The 13,838-nt window shown below is 42.4% G+C and overlaps 1 protein-coding gene across 1 annotated transcript in view; it reads right to left on the reverse strand.

Moving 5' to 3' along the window:
* The window catches only part of PRR16 (proline rich 16), a 524,483-nt gene that overhangs the window by 14,832 nt on the left and 495,813 nt on the right, over window positions 1-13,838 (reverse strand). The window lies entirely within an intron of this gene.

Raw genomic sequence — 13,838 nt, forward strand, 5'->3', positions numbered from 1 at the left:
GCCTCCCTCTTCCCCCTCTCACCTCCCTCTTCCTCCCCCCCTCACCTCCCTCTTCCTCCCCCTCACTTCCCTCTTACCCCTCACCTCCCTCTTACCCCTCACCTCCCTCTTACCCCTCACCTCTCTCCCCCCCACCACCACTTCTCCCTTCCCCCCTCCTTCACTTCTCTCTTTCCCCCCTCACCTCTCTTCCCCCCCCTTCACCTCTCTCTTCTCCCCCTCCTTCACCTCTCTCCCCCCTACACCTCTCTTCCCCCCTAAACCTCTCTCTCTCCACCCCTCAGCCCTCTCATCTTCTACTTTACTACTTTTTCCTACACAGGTATATACACTGATAAAAATCAATAAATACAAAAATGTATCTTTGGCCGCATTCATGCTGCGTGGAGTACAGCAGCGCACATGAAAACAGCGCCGTTATGCCTTAAAATAATGGCCGCTGCATCTGTACTGCTGCGGCCAAGTTTATTCGAGCATTTGCCCGTTCTTGGCCGCAGCAGTAGCCTGGCGCGCGCCCGAGGGTGACGGGCGCGCGCCGAAGCAGCGGAAGAGCGCCCTCCGATCGGGGCGCTCTCCCTACCGCTGCCGGGTCCGCCGGGTCCCCCGGAACCCCCTGCCGCCGTCCCGCAATCGCGGGACACCAGGGCTCCCTCGGGGAGCCCTGGACGCGCGTGCAGGGGGCGCAGGCTCCCAAAGACGCGTGACAGGGGCGGCCACTAGCAAGCCGGGAAATCTCCCGGCTTGCGGATCTGGCCGCACTGCAATTAAGTGTGTCGGCAGTGTATATGTGTGCTAAACATTTTTCCCCACTGCCTCTTACCTGTGGGACTCCCTCACACTCTTTATATGCCAAGCACCTTCTTTACTCATCTTTAAGTCCAACCTAAAAACACTCCTTTCGAAGGAAGCATTTCAATATCCTGAACTCATGGCAACTGTGTCACAACTACAGTCACACTTAGGCCTCGTCTCCAGTGCTCGCGGCTGCACGCGCTATGGTGTGCGCAGTGCGAACAAGATATGCCCTCTATTCGGCTGGCCTCCAATCATTGGCTATGCGCGGCTGCAGAAAGCGCGATACGTGACCACCTTTGCAATTTGTCTTTTGGCGCAGCGGACGAGCGTTGACTACGTCACAGCAGCGGTTCAGATAATGAGGATGAAGCAGCTGCATGACGTAATGGCTGCGCCCCCGCCCATCGCAAGTGATCTGGAGTCCTTCAGATCACTCGGATGCAGGGAACGAGTACCGCCGGCTACCCCGTTGCACGCACAGCGCATGCACTGGGGCTGTAGCCTTACCATTGTGGTCAAGCAACTACTGTACCTGTAAGTCTCCTAACATACCACTTAGATTGTACTGTAAAATATCTGGAATAGTGATTTTCTTTCCTATTGTCTGATTTTATGTTGTTGCTTTTTCTGTATTATAAGTCCCTATATTGTGCTGTCTTTTGTAAAGTTCTCAGTACATTGCTGGTTTAATAGAAATAAAATTATACAGTACATACAAAATACTAACACACAAGTGTTAGTGTATATGGCCACAGAATTTTATTCATATTGTTATATATGTGAATAGGACATTTCCACTAGCAAAAAAAGTATACTGTAGGCAGAATTCCTGCTTGTACAAACTCAATGGTCCAAATAGGGTAATCAACATTCCATGAGAGAACATTGCCATGTCATGCTGTAATATCACCTCTTCCTCCATAAGTGGGCTCTATCAGCACTGTCACTAAGCATATGATTTAACTCGGCCTCTTCCCCTATAATAAGAGTCGCTGCTGTACATTCTGGAGCCCTATATCATTGCTCCAATCAGAGAGAGAATGAGTCTCTGATATGCCATATCCCTAAGGAGAATCTGTGAGTGGAACTGATTTACATTCACTTATAAGACTTTATCATCATATTGGTCACACTATTGTATTTCCTCCCACACTAGCCAAAATACAAAACTCCCAGCCATAAACCAGTCCTTCACTTTTGAGCTAATGATTTTCAATTCCTTATCCCTAAAACATGCTTCCTCTTGGCCAGGCTACAGGTCACTTGGACCCCAAGTCATGCCACCTTTGTGCTAATTACCCTGGTGTTTCCTTTTTTGTATTCTAAAAAATACAATAACTACAGTATGTTTTCTTCTAATGCTCCAGGATACGACATAAAGATTAATTTACCTACAGTTTATTTTCCAGTATGTATTGAATTATTTTTTTGGTCTGGAATTGAAATGTATTATTACTTAATGTTTAACGTCATGCTTTTTATTACACAGAACATGAATACAGTATGGTTGGTAAACCTGTTTTTGCATATACATTATTAATTCTTACTTTTCTTGCCATTCATTTTATTACTTGCAATTAATAATTACTTACTGAGATTTGCATCTACTGTACATGAGAAATTTAGGGTGCACATTAAACAGGGATTATCCTTCATCTCTAAAAATTGAGGTCTTAGTAGAGCACTTTGCCTTATCCACAAAATTAAAATCTTTCTAACTTCATACCATCATTGCTGTATGCTTTTGTTGTCATTTGTAATCAGACATGTGGAAAGGCAGATATCGATTTGTAAAATGTTTATACAAGGGTATCTGCAGTGCGGTAAATTTGCTCAGAGAGCAATATAAATCAATTAGTTTCCTATACTATATAATTTAAAGGTGAATTGTTTTCTTTTGAGAGTAAAAATCAGGAAAAAATGGTCAACTCCAAATTCTTTCAAACACGCATAACTCCTCCTACTTGGAGACAAAATATCTTAAAACAGCAAAAATCTGTAGTGCATTTCTACGTTTAAAATGTTGGTTAGATATGGTGCCCTTTTTGCCCTATACGTACTGTACAACACACAATAATAACTAAAAAAGCAAAAATCAGAAGCGCATGCTCCAGTATTTACTTATAATAAGAATAATAATAATAATATTTCATATAGCACATTTCTCCCAATGGACAGGATATTTAACACTGTCTGGCACTGTCCAACCCACTTGATAGCGTAGATTTCCGAATATGATCCTATAGTGTTGACCCTCATGATATTGATACCTATATTCGGTCATCTAATCAGCGGTGCGCAAACTCCCTGCGCTATGCCCCCCCCTACCTTCTATCCTCCAAGGGGACAGTAAGTCTTGCTACCTACATCTGTATTGTGTGTCTTTGTACCATTCATTTTCTGTAAACAAGCACTGTACCAATTTTCGTATATTAAATCTAAAATGTAATAAGTACGTATGGGCACAAATTGAACCTAATACCTTTTTGAAGAGATTAACTGCATATTGGACACATTTGGCTACATTAGGGTTTTGTATTAATTAGATATTATAAACAGGGGACAGGGACCCCTGAGGGTAAGACCGTAAATTATTCTTGGTGGTAGTAGCGTAATTGAATTTTAGTGTGATGGTTTGGGGGAGATATTGCTCATTGTTGGTGCCCTGTGAGGAGGTTAGTCAGCTGGGGGTTTTAACCCCTTTTACATACACAAGTCACGTGCACACAGGTGTGGTGTTCATGACAATGCCTATTTCACATTTAAGAGTAATAGGATTAACCGTGTTTCTTGCATATGTCTTTCTCTCAAAAGAGGATAGATTAAAAAAAAAATGTTTTCATGCAGTCTAAGTTTACATTCATTCAACTCCTATCTTCATACCCTGTTGGAATAAATACACTCTAAAAATGTATTTACTGTAGGATTTCAATCTATAAAATGCTCTTTACTTCATTTGCTTTACATTTCTGATTTTGTATAGTGCTAAGCTGATTCAACTTGTTTAATTTGTTTATAAAGCTCAAGTTGTTTTTTTCCCAAAACAAATTGTATAAAGAATATGAAAATGGTCTATTTGGAAACAAAACACCTTTCATTTCCCTTAAAGTTCCTGCGTTGCAGAAATTGCACAGATGAGTATTGATTTTGTGATACATTGCAATGTGACCCTGTAAGTAATAGACTTAATTATATTTGTTATATATTGATACAAAATTCAATCTAAATTAGTTAATACTAGCAGTATGAGTAGCAGTAGCAGGCTTGACAAGACCTATTCGTTTAAAGTAATTTTCACTCTGTACTCTGTAGAAGATAGCCTCATTAATTTTGAGCATCACTTGTGGTGTTAGTCTTCAAAAACCGAGTCACAGACGGATATTCATAGGTGGTTTGGACAGTAAAAAAAAAAAAATCGAGAGAATGCTCCTCAAACCACTGATGTTTACCCTTCATCAAAAAAGAGAGAGAGAGAGAGAGAGAGACCTATTTTACTAGGATCCCATGTGCCATATATATCCCCTCAAACCAACCTTGAAACAACATGTGGAGACACCTGTGCACAAAAAGGAGCACATCTGAGATACTGTACTTGTAATATACTATATGCTAATAGGATATGCAAAGAATATTGTAATGACTCCTATCAGCATTTATCTCAGGTGTGTTCTTCTTTAAGTACAGGTGTCTCTCTACGTGTTGTTTGAAGGTTCGTTTGAGGGGATATATATAGCACTTGGTCTCTCACTAATTTTCTAAGTCATTAACTGTGTTCTACCAATAAAAATATAATTTCACGTTTTTTTTCTGGTATAGCACTGGCAGGGTTGCAATGCACACTGTTATTTACAATCTACAGCAGTGATTCACAATTCCAGTCCTCAAGTACACCCAAACAGATATTTCTGATTCAGCACAGGGGGGCTCAATCGGTGGCTCAGTCATTTTGACTGAGCCACCTGTGCTGAAGCAGGAATATCCTGTAAACCGGATCTGTTGGTGACCCTTGAGGACCAGAATTGGGAATCACTGATCTACAGTATCTACTGCATTGGTTAAATGGACCTAAGGTGACATACCAAAATGTACTTTTAAATAGGATAGCATATTGTAGTTTCAATTAAAGTCTCCTTACCACTTGATCCTTCTCTCACTAATGGGTAATAGGGGAGAAATCATTTATATAAATTGTTTAATTAGCAGTAGAATTTCTCTGCTACAAACCCTGTGTTGTATTAAGATATGTAAAAATCCTGCATTTGGCATGTCGTTCAACCTTCTCAGGCTGATCTTTTCATATGAAATGTAATTTTTTAAATCGTAAAAATAATCCAATGTGTAGACATGAACAATTCCATTGCCATTATCACTTCTTAAGTAGTCACTCTCCCTTTCCCCCTCTCACTCTCCACATCTCTCTTTCTCTTTCCCCCAAATCTTTCTTCCTTCTCTCTCCCCTTCTCTCACACTCCCCCTCCTCTCTCCCCCGTCTCTCTCACTGTCTTCCCCTCTCGCTCTCTAACCTTTTTTTAACCCCTCTCTCTATCTCACTCTCTGTCTCCTTCAGATGCATTAAATAAATTGCATTGTCATTGTCAATTCTTAAGTAGCTACTGGTATATTTAATGTATACATCTGAAATCTAGATGTACTATCTCCCTGCATTTAAAATAAAAAGTAAAGTGTGAAGGATAGGTCCCCCACCACCAGAGCAGCCGACAGCTTTCCTGAGAACAAGGACTAGAGTCTTCACCGGGGCACTAGGTTATTGAGCAGGGGGAGGTGTCCGCTCCCCTCCTCTCGATGGCCCTGAAAGTACCCCCTCTTTCTATCACACACTTCACCTCACTCACTCTCATTTTCCCCCTCTCACTCTCCCCCATCTTTCTTTCTCTTTCCCCATCAATCGACCTTTCTTCTCTCTCCACCTCTCCCCCTTCTATCTCACTATCTCCCCCTCTCTCTCTAACCTTATTTTTCACCTCCTCTCTATCTCCTCCCCCCTCTGGCCCTACCTGTAGAGCAGGGGTGCAGGGTCTGTCCAGGCCCTACCCAGTGCCTATAAAAGAAATTAGGCCCAACTCTTTGCCCTCCCCCTCCAATCTCTCACTTTTTCTCCCCGTCTCTCTAATTCCCCTTCTCCCACACTCACTGCCCCTCTCTCTTTCTTACTCCCCTTCCACTCTCTTTATCCCTTACTTTTCCACTTCACTCTTTCCCTCTCCCTCCCACACTCTCTACCCCCTCATTCCATTCTCCTCCACTCTCTCACTCTCTTCCCCATCTCTCCCTCACCCTTCCCACACCTTTCATCCTGTTTTCTAAACCCTACTCCCCTCTCTCACTCTTTCCCACACCTTTTTCTCACCCTCCAATCTCTCCCACCCCCCTCTCCCTCCTCTCTCTTCACTCGCTCTACCCCACTCTTCTATCTTACGCCTCTCCTCTCTCTCACCCCTTCCCACACCATTCGTCTTGCTTTCTAAATCCCCTACTCTTATTCTTTCCCCCTCTTCTCTCACTTCCTTTATCCCTCACTTCCTGCCCACACCTTTCATCTTGCTGTATAAATCCCCTAGTCTCTCACTCTTTCACCCTGCTTTCACTCCCCATCCTCTCTCTTAATCTCCCTCTTCCATCTTTCTCACTCCCCCCCCTTCTCTCTTTCTTCTCCGTCGCCTCACTCGCCATCCTCTCTCTCACTCTCCCATTTCTCTCACTCCTCTCCCATTCCTCTCCTACCTCTCTCTCACACCCTCTTTCACTCTTCCCCATCTTTCTCGTCTGCCTTTCACCCCCTCCCCCCCAGGTCCCTACCTATAGAGTGCGATCTGTGCATGCCCTACATGGTGGCTGGGGTGGACCTCACACTGCTGCCAGGCCCAGGACAGATGGACCTACCCACCCCTTTCATCTTGCTTTCTTTTATGAGGAAAATATGTTGTGCTGAATGATGCTGCGTAGAAGATTTCAGATTCGAGAAGCATACAATGAACATGCATTTTGAACACTCAAATGGATTACTAAAACCAAATTGTGGAATATACTTTTGAAATAGATACAAATGGTCAAACAGTGGAAAAAAGTTAACAATATTTTGTTTTAAAACATTGCAAAACAACACATACATTTTAATATCTTCCAATGGACACCGTAGGATTCACATTGTAATGGGTGTGATAATACCAAATGATCTGCACATAATTATTCAGAACAGAAGAGAATAGGCAGACCTAATTGTGAGGGGATAGATATGAAATTATTAACGAAAACAAATATTGTTAAAATGTAATTGCAAACATAATAGGCCATATGCTGCAATTTGAATTGTAGGAACACAATTGTTTGTTAAGCACCAGAAAATAACCGGGTTTCTAGTACATTCTATTTGTCCTATTACAAATGCCTGAGTCCTCACAGATATTCGTGCATAAAATTACTAAACCATGAAAAACTATCAAGATTGCAAAAAACATTAGAAATGTTGATGTCATATTCTACTTGCAGTAGGAAATGAAAGTCATAACTTATACTGGCACATATTGTTGGTTAATAAAAGCAAACATCTGTAGTACAATAAAACTAGATATCCTAGTAACTTAATATATATATATATATATATATATATATATATATATATATATATATATATATATATATCTCTCTCTCTCTCTCTCTCTCTCTCTCTCTCTCTATATATATATATATATATATATATATATATATATTAACAAATATAATAAAGTAAAAAAATCTGTATTAATTTAAAACGGGCATTCTGGAAGACAATAGGTTTACAGTCTGTTGAGTTAGCATTATATTGGGAATAGACTACAGTGTTCTTTAAATTAGGGGAGTAAAATCTTTTTTCCCTGCACCCCCCTGCCGGCTGTCCCCCTCTCTGTGTGCCCCCCCTCTAACCTCAGCTCCAGCTTGTGGGCGTCATGACATCACGTTGCCATGGCAACGTGACATCACATGACCTTACGGCGTCGTTTGATGCCGCGTTGCAATGGCGCCGCGTCTCCAGAAGCCGTCTGAGCCAAGGTAAGTGCAGTTAACAGAGGCCTTCGCCACTTCCCTGGCACTTAATTTAAGTGCTTTCGGGAAGCACACATGGCCTCTGTAAACCCCGCGCCACCCGCACACAATCTCCAGTTTGCACACCCCTGCTCTAAACTTTAATGTGTGCTACCTTATTTGTATGTATGTATATCTTTATTTATATAGCGCCATTAATGTGCATAGCGCTTCACAGCAGTAATACACGCAACATAACAATATAAAATAACAAATAATACAAATAACACAATGGGAAGAAGTGGTTCAGACATAAAGTAACATTAGGAAATGTAATCCCTGCCCTGCAGAGTTTACAATCTAAGTGGTAAGAAGGAAGAACGTACAGAGACAGTAATCGGTGGTTTGGGGCATGAGTCCCAATCACAGTGCTCAATCCAAATCTGAACCTTTAGACAATAATGAGTATGAGTCCACATATCATGGTAACAGGAAACTGTATCGGCCAGCAGGTAGAGTAATGAGACCCAGTGCTTTATAAATGCAGCAAAAAGACACTTAGTATAATGGCAATAGTCCATGTGTCATAATGAAATAAAGGTTAACATACCGTTGTTGTATGGAACTCGGCCATACCAAACCCTTATGCTGCAGCACTATTCCAGGTCATCCAGTATCCCTGTGAGGGAGAAATATACTCACAGCAGGCTTGTTCCAATGTAGCGTGCAGCACGCTCACTATCCACATAGAAGTTGAAATCCAAAGATTCCTGCGGTGCACAGCAAAATAGGGTAGAGGACCAGCAAGGTGTAGTTTAAAAATATACTTTATTGAATCAGCATGGTACAGGGGACACACACTCTGATGCGTTTCGGACTGGTATAGTCCTTAGTCATAGAGCTGATCCGCGCCATTCATCCCCACTGATTTAAAGGGCTAAGCCCGCCCCCCTACGTCATCGCGCTCCCCGTTTTTGGCGCGAAAATCGCTGATATGTGATCTAATTGGCTTGGACTCCCAGCGCATAGAATGACTATCTGCCGTATATATGTTTAAAGGGGAGTGATGTTCCTCCCCCTGCGTCATCGCGCTACTCATTTTGGCGCGAAAATCGCCACACTATAGCCTCATTGGCTGAGACTCCCAGCCAATAGGAACGCTGACTGCCCTAGGTATGCCTGAGGATAAGGGGAATGACGCGCATCTAGCTTCAGCGCCCAGACCCCTCTGCCGACACGTAACGCGTCGTTGCTAGGCAACGACTATAAACAATAACAAAAGAATCCTCAATCCTCTCAGAGCGATACCAGGCTATATGGTACTAATGGGGTACCCAGGGAGGCGAGGAAGGAGAGGAGGGGAGGGGAAGGGGGGGAGGTGAAGGGGAAGGGAAGTGAGGGGGAGGGAAAGGGAAAGGAAAGGGGAAGGGGGGAAAGGGGAAGGGGGGGGGGTAGACTTACAAGAAAATCATGTGGGGATGAACTAAACAGGTTAAAACTAACATAGTAAAAACATATTAAATCAAGTACAACAAAACGTGAATAACATACAAATACATAATGTAGCGAATCTAAAATCTGAAATGGAGGTTACATGTATAGATTGAGGAGAAAAGTTGTTCAACAATATTTATCATATTAATGTATTCAATTAATGTTATTGTTGATAATTAACTTTTAGTAATGCATAAGTTTTGATCTATGAATAAACATATGTAATAAAAACATATACAATATAATAAAGTATCCATTTGAGACAGTTATTTTTTAGCTGTGTAAACAATAGACCTGGTTTCTAACGCAAGGCGAGCAAAATTATTATATGAGAATACAGTGGATATTAGATATTCATATTACATGTTATCCAATACATTTGAATAAACGAAAGCTACTCTAATTTTTGTGTTTTTATAAATTTTTGACCAAAAACTAGGGCAATTCAGTTAATAGAATGGGCTCATACATCCCTTTGAATCAAGTTAAAAAATGTTTGAGCTCCCAATCTTGGTTCATGCCCCTGGGTGCCAATGTCCCAAGGGCATAAATCCAGAACATCTCCCTGCGGTTTAGTGATGCTTCTCTATGTCCTCCTCTAGGGTGTATAGAGATGTTCTCAATGGCACTATATGTAAGAGTTTTTATTGATCCTGAGGGACACGTGTTAAAATGACGTGCTACCGGGAAGCGTTCATCGCTGTTCTTTATACTCCGGATGTGTTCTGTAATTCTTACTTTCAAAGCCCTACTTTCTTACTTACTTAAGTGCATGTGGAAGTGGCTACACTGGCGACACACTTTATTCGAGCTTGGCTAGTCCCACGAATTCGGGTATACCCGGGTGTATTGAGGTTTGTGACTGTTTTCTGCCCGAGTGCATTGAGTTATTTTCCAAGCAGGGATTGAAGCATTTTATTCCCGCTGGCTGCAATACTGCACAGTATATATATATAAACTGCATTACAATTCATGAATTTATGCCATCTGGTAGACACGCGAAGCATTGCAGCCTATTAAATCCTAATCATTATCATTTAACAGATCAGCCGCCCATCAGCCAGGCATGAACCCAGGCTGGGAAGGCAAATGCAACGGGGCTTGTCAGAGGTTAGGAGCGGCGCATTCCAGGTATCTGCCAGGTACATACCGGGTATTTGCTCGAATAAAGTGTGTCGGTGCAGTATATAGGCAGGACCATTAGGGCTTTGAAAGTAAGAATTACAGAACACATCCGGAGTATAAAGAACAGCGATGAACGCTTCCCGGTAGCACGTCATTTTAACACGTGTCCCTCAGGATCAATAAAAACTCTTACATATAGTGCCATTGAGAACATCTCTATACACCCTAGAGGAGGACATAGAGAAGCATCACTAAACCGCAGGGAGATGTTCTGGATTTATGCCCTTGGGACATTGGCACCCAGGGGCATGAACCAAGATTGGGAGCTCAAACATTTTTTAACTTGATTCAAAGGGATGTATGAGCCCATTCTATTAACTGAATTGCCCTAGTTTTTGGTCAAAAATTTATAAAAACACAAAAATTAGAGTAGCTTTCGTTTATTCAAATGTATTGGATAACATGTAATATGAATATCTAATATCCACTGTATTCTCATATAATAATTTTGCTCGCCTTGCGTTAGAAACCAGGTCTATTGTTTACACAGCTAAAAAATAACTGTCTCAAATGGATACTTTATTATATTGTATATGTTTTTATTACATATGTTTATTCATAGATCAAAACTTATGCATTACTAAAAGTTAATTATCAACAATAACATTAATTGAATACATTAATATGATAAATATTGTTGAACAACTTTTCTCCTCAATCTATACATGTAACCTCCATTTCAGATTTTAGATTCGCTACATTATGTATTTGTATGTTATTCATGTTTTGTTGTACTTGATTTAATATGTTTTTACTATGTTAGTTTTAACCTGTTTAGTTCATCCCCACATGATTTTCTTGTAAGTCTACCCCCCCCCTTCCCCTTTCCCCCCTTCCCCTTTCCTTTCCCTCCCCCTCACTTCCCTTCCCCTTCACCTCCCCCCCTTCCCCTCCCCTCCTCTCCTTCCTCGCCTCCCTGGGTACCCCATTAGTACCATATAGCCTGGTATCGCTCTGAGAGGATTGAGGATTCTTTTGTTATTGTTTATAGTCGTTGCCTAGCAACGACGCGTTACGTGTCGGCAGAGGGGTCTGGGCGCTGAAGCTAGATGCGCGTCATTCCCCTTATCCTCAGGCATACCTAGGGCAGTCAGCGTTCCTATTGGCTGGGAGTCTCAGCCAATGAGGCTATAGTGTGGCGATTTTCGCGCCAAAATGAGTAGCGCGATGACGCAGGGGGATGTACATCACTCCCCTTTAAACATATATACGGCAGATAGTCATTCTATGCGCTGGGAGTCCAAGCCAATTAGATCATATATCAGCGATTTTCGCGCCAAAAACGGGGAGCGCGATGACGTAGGGGGGCGGGCTTAGCCCTTTAAATCAGTGGGGATGAATGGCGCGGATCAGCTCTATGACTAAGGACTATACCAGTCCGAAACGCGTCAGAGTGTGTGTCCCCTGTACCATGCTGATTCAATAAAGTATATTTTTAAACTACACCTTGCTGGTCCTCTACCCTATTTTGCTGTGCACCGCAGGAATCTTTGGATTTCAACTTCTATACAGAGACAGTAAGAAGGTGTTCTGGTAGGTTTGTCTGCAAGGGGCCAAGGTTGATGTATGAGGTGTATAATATCAGCCACCATATGCTTTTTTTGGGTGATTTTTCAAGCCTTAGATTATGTCTAAAAAAAATTTTTAAAACACCAAAAAACTTGATATTGGAAGACGCTATACACACCACTCAGTATAAACAGTGTAAGAATTAGTGAAAAGTAATACAGTGTTTTTTTTTATATACAGTGGCGACAAAGTTTATTAGAGCAAATGCCGCCGGTTCACCGGGATTTACTCCGGCTGGTGCTGAGAAAAGTCAGCGCATCAGCCGCATCCAGCCGCGTCCCCTCTGTTCCCCCCCCCTCCAATCCGCGCGCAATTTATATACCTTCCCGACCCCCTAGCTGCGCCTGCTGTGCCCCTCTGCTTCCCCGCACCCCCGCTTACCTCACTTCAAACCTTCAGGGGAGTCGGGGAAGCCGGGGAAGCCGGGGAAGCCGGGCGCTCACGTGACTGTGACGTCACCGACGTCACGCGAACGAGCCGCTTGTCAACGCTACTCCACGCTGCCGCCACGCATCCTGCCGTGCGGTTTTTGCTTCAATAAACTTTGTCGGTGCTGTATATATATATATATATATATATATATATATATATATATATATATATACAGTCATGTGAAAAAGAAAGTACACCCTCTTTGAATTCTATGGTTTTACGTATCAGGACATAATAACAATCAACTGTTCCTTAGCAGGTCTAAAAATTAGGTAAATATAACCTCAGATGAACAACAACACATGACATATTACACCGTGTCATGATTTATTTAACAAAAATAAAGCCAAAATAGAGAAACTATGTGTGAAAAACTAAGTACACCCTTACTGCTTCCATAGGAATTAAGATGCGCGCGAGTGTGCCCGTGCCCGTGCCCAGGGCAGGTGACACAGTCACTTTGTGTTTGGTACTGGACTATTTTGGGACACTTGGTTCGGTTTTGAGCCCCATTGCAGCTGTTAGTTCTTGGCATACAGGACGCACGCACTGTCCCTTTAAGGGCGCGGGCGCGCAGAGACAGCCTGTGGAACCGGAGGAGGAAGTGAGGAGAGCGGCCTCACGTGGAGTAGAGCTGTGAGCCCCACGAGCGGGCCTCCGTCACTACCACTGTTCCTGGTAACCCATGGAGGGAGGGTCAGCACGAGAGTCGCGGCGCAGCAGGAATAACATCTCTGCTAAGACATCAACAGCACCCAGAGGACTCTATGTTGCAATGCGAGTATATGCCTTGCTGCTTGTAAGTAGGGCTTTGATTTTTCCCATCTGGAAGACCAGCGGTGTTCCATTCTGTCCATACCATTTTATGGCATATTTCTTTTTATTTAATAAATAGTTTTTATAGTCACTAGGAGTCTCTATGTTGTATGTGTCGTTTAAACCTGTTTTAACCCTGCAGAGTTGCACTATCATCTGTGCTTGTTTGTGTTTTTTCCCTTACATGGCCTGTCAAGCAAGTGTGCTGTACCCCTGAGGAGTACAGGACTATCCATTGAACTTTTGGCGCCAGGTTTTTTTCTTTGTTTCCAAGTATTTTCTGTTAGTACTGACAGTATTACTAGGCAGCCATTACATTTTTTATTTTTACTTGTCACATTGGTGTTTTAATCTTTAGTGCTTGTTCACATTTTTTCTTTTTCACATTTTGTTGCAATGGCACAGTCAAAGTCCAGACCTCAACCCGATTGAAATGCTGTGGCTGGACCTTAAGAGAGCTGTGCATAAACAAATGCCCACAAACCTCAATGAACTAAAGCAACGTTGTAAAGAAGAGTGGGCCAAAA

This window comes from Ascaphus truei, chromosome 1, assembly GCF_040206685.1.
Source record: "Ascaphus truei isolate aAscTru1 chromosome 1, aAscTru1.hap1, whole genome shotgun sequence".
Classification (NCBI taxonomy): Eukaryota; Metazoa; Chordata; class Amphibia; order Anura; family Ascaphidae; genus Ascaphus; species Ascaphus truei.